This window comes from Schistocerca piceifrons, chromosome 10 (assembly GCF_021461385.2).
Source record: "Schistocerca piceifrons isolate TAMUIC-IGC-003096 chromosome 10, iqSchPice1.1, whole genome shotgun sequence".
Classification (NCBI taxonomy): domain Eukaryota; kingdom Metazoa; phylum Arthropoda; class Insecta; order Orthoptera; family Acrididae; genus Schistocerca; species Schistocerca piceifrons.
The window spans coordinates 24,642,778-24,646,555 of record NC_060147.1 but is presented as its reverse complement, the minus strand read 5'-3'; the positions used below and the strand labels follow the sequence as shown (position 1 = coordinate 24,646,555).

At 48.3% G+C, this 3,778-nt stretch overlaps 1 non-coding gene across 1 annotated transcript; it reads left to right on the top strand.

The window, feature by feature from the left end:
• The first annotated feature begins 2,827 nt into the window (after positions 1-2,827).
• On the top strand, positions 2,828-2,901 carry Trnat-ugu. The gene has a single exon. It is a non-coding gene; the product is annotated as a tRNA-Thr (tRNA).
• The last annotated feature ends 877 nt before the right edge of the window (positions 2,902-3,778 follow it).

The window sequence follows — 3,778 nt, the reverse complement described above, 5'->3', positions numbered from 1 at the left end:
CAGATGACATCCCATAGCAGATAAGGTAAATACCGCGAGCAGAGGCGTAAACTTTGATGGTTCGCCAGCTTGCGTCCATTGCAAACTCGAGCGACCTCAGGTAATCTTTTGCTCAACTTGTCACAAAACTAACCATCCTCTGCAGACTTGATTGTCATCCTAAAAGTAGTACCGAACTTTGAACCGGAATTGGATGATTTATCGTAGTACTGGCCAACATCATGACGTAGTAGTAAGAATGATTTTGTAAAGGAACTTCTAATTAAAATTTACCATTGTTGTGTTTAGGATTATTTCACTTTCTGAGGACGTGATGCGTTCGTTTGACAACTGTCGTAACATTTTCTTATCTATTAAATACTACTACACATTGATCTTGCCAAAAGCCGAGAAGCGATTATTTTTGGTTTTTTAGTTCTCTGGGGTACTCTGGGATGCTCTCTGGCCCTCTTTTTGATGCTTTCTGTTCATTCTCTGATTGTTTATCACTTAGCTTTTGATCCTTTAAGTCTTATTTTTAATTTTATTGTTCAGTATAAAGTTGCTATTTATCTATCTCGTGAGATTTTTTTTTAAGTCTACTTCTGGTTTAATTTTAAACTTATCTTTTAGATCTATAAATTAATTATTTATTAATTATGATTTATCTGTGGGTTGCAGGGGTTCCGACCCCTGGGGAGGTGGGTGGGTAGTCTATCATGGCTGTGTGCGCCGCCATATTGGCGGGTGACCTTGAACGAGTTTCGCTCAGCCGCCGCTAGGGCTGTGTAAATGCTTGTATTTCTGTGATAAGATTGCTACATTAAACCAAAATTGTTTACAACTTACACAGGTGATGTTCTGACCTCCAAACCTTACACGACGAACCATACTTTCCCAAAACTATCCCTTTAAACAGAAGTCGACCATTCGCCTCCTCTACCACAATTCCTGCATGCTCGTTCTATTTCTCACTGCTTTGCAATGTTATGTCCAGATGTTCAAACAACGTGACTGTGTCAAGGAGGGCACTACTAATGCAGTATTCGGTGATTACAAGTTTGTTTTCCTTACTCATCCGCATTAACTTAACTTTTTATAGATTTAGAGCCTGCTGCCATTCATCGCACCAACTCATCTTGTATCCTCCAACACTCATTCAACGACAGCAGGTTACTGTACACCATATCCTCATCACAAAACAGCTGCAGATTGCTGCTCACCCTATCCGTCATATCATTTTTGTAGGTAGATAATACTAGCGGTCCTGTTACAGTTCCCAAGAGCACTCCTGACAATATCCTTGTCTCCAATGAACACTCTCCATCGAGAACTATGTACTAGATTACATTACTTAAGAATTCCTCGAGCTTCTCACAAATCTAGGAACCCATTCCATATGCTCCTACCTTCGTTAAGAATCTGCAGTGGGGACCGTGTCAAACGCTTTCCGGGTGTATAGGAATATGGATTCGGCCTGTTGCCTTTTATCCATGGTTCGCGGGATATCGTGTGAGTAAACAGCAAGTTTCGCACTACCAATGCTTTCTAAAATAGTGTTGCGGCCCCATGCAGTAAGCGATGCTTCACTCAGTGGAGAATGGCAAAACAGAGGCACACCGGCGACTGAGGAGTTGAGAAGTAGACAAGCACAGATAGCCTTGCTGACAGCAGCAGTCTGATGCAAGGACACACACAGACCGAGCGCCGAGCGAAGCCTGGGGAGTGCTGAGTTAGGAGAAGTGAGGCCAGCACGCTAAGTTACGCTGCAATATACTGCGGGAGTAATAACAAAAATATATGAAGACACTAACTGTTCTCGAAGGAACAGAATACTGTTGAAGACCGTGCAGCTTTTCCCTGGAATAAATGATGACCAACTGAAACCCTCAGCTGCCGACAGGTGTTGTTGATATACCTCGATGTGGACTCGAACCCGGGATCTCCTGCTTACATGGCAGACGCTCTATCCACCTGAGCCACCGAGGACACAGATGAATAGCGCGACTGCAGGGACTTATCCCTTGCACGCTTCCCGTGAGACTCACATTCCCAACTGTCCACAATTCTACCTATGTAATGTACCTTACAGACATTTACCCATTCACTCATTACTCGCGCACGCTTTGGCGATTCCCGTAAGAGTTTGGGCAACCTGTGCGCATTCGCACAGACGAAGGTCAATGGCTGGGTAGCCTTTTGTGGTGTCACCGCCAGACGCCACACTTGCTAGGTGGTAGCCTTTAAATCGGCCGCGGTCCGTTAGTATACGTCGGACCCGCGTGTCGCCACTATCAGTGATTGCAGACCGAGCGCCGCCACACGGCAGGTCTAGAGAGACTTCCTAGCACTCGCCCCAGTTGTACAGCCGACTTTGCTAGCGATGGATCACTGACAAATTACGCTCTCATTTGCCGAGACAATAGTTAGCATAGCCTTCAGCTACGTCAATTGCTACGACCTAGCAAGGCGCCATTATCAATTGCTATTTATCTTGTGATGCATGTACCGTCAGACCGATGTTCACCAATTACGGATTAAAGTTAAGTATTCCAGAAGCTACGTACTATTTTTGCTACTATAAGACCTTGACCTGTTCCAGACCTCACGCCAGCCTGCGTGAGCTTAAACGCGTGCCTTTCGGCTATCTCGTAGTGGCTTGGCTGTCTCGCCAAGTCACAACACCTTTAACTATATATATGAAGACGGTAACTGTTCTCGAAGGAACAGTGAATGGGTAAATGTCTCTAAGGTACATTACATACGCAGAATTGTGGACAGTTGGGAATGTGAGTCTCACGGGAAGCGTGCACGGGATAAGTCCCTGCAGTCGCGCTATTCATCTGTGTCCTCGGTGGCTCAGATGGATAGAGCGTCTGCCATGTAAGCAGGAGATCCCGGGTTCGAGTCCCGGTCGGGGCACACATTTTCAGCTGTCCACATCGAGGTATATCAACAACACCTGTCGGCAGCTGAGGCTTTCAGTTAGTCATCATTTAATAACAAGAAGCTGCCACCGAGGGTAAGAAACGTCCTCCTGCCGGATATAAATAGTGGAGCGCAGGCAGCAACAGACAGAAGCCATTAGGGAGCAGTTCCGATCTGAGGACGGACGTGGTCCGTGTCCGAATGTTCAATCTTCGTAAGTGACGATCCCGGAAGTGTGTTCCAGCTCTCAAGAGTCATCCGTTCGCCGCCAGATGTCAACTTCAGCTCTGGAGGTCGGCCCGAGTTCGATTGGCACCATGGCTGACTGACTACAGCGAGAACTTCGAGCAGGACCGGCCGCAGCACGATCTCGGTCACAGGCGCCGCCGGGGACTGACGCCCGGACTTCACGGCAACCCCGCCCCACGGTGCGTGGTCCGCCCGTGACGGGGCGTCGCGGACATCGCGACTGACGGCTTCCCAGCCACCGGTGCAGCAGGCGTCAGCAGCTGACCTGACGGCGACGCAGCTCCGTGGGTGTGGCCGTACTGGGGGCGCCGAGCGGCGACGAGTTCATCTCAACCACAGGGCATCCTGGCTTCAGCGGAGCACTGGTGGCCTGGGGCTCCCGAGTGCGATCAGAAAATCTACACAGCAGCAGCCAGGAGGAGGGGTCCGGTGGGCTGGGCAGCGACGACGAGGGAGAAATTGTAAAGAAAATTCAATCAATAACTGTAAAACCCCACGCCGTCTCAGTCTCTGGCGCAGCCACTGTGTCTGCTGCTAACAAGTGGTGCAGAAGACGTAACACTAGCGCTGATGCGTGGGCATAAGCTTCTATGTCTCTTTATTATATTCGAACTGTTGGGCG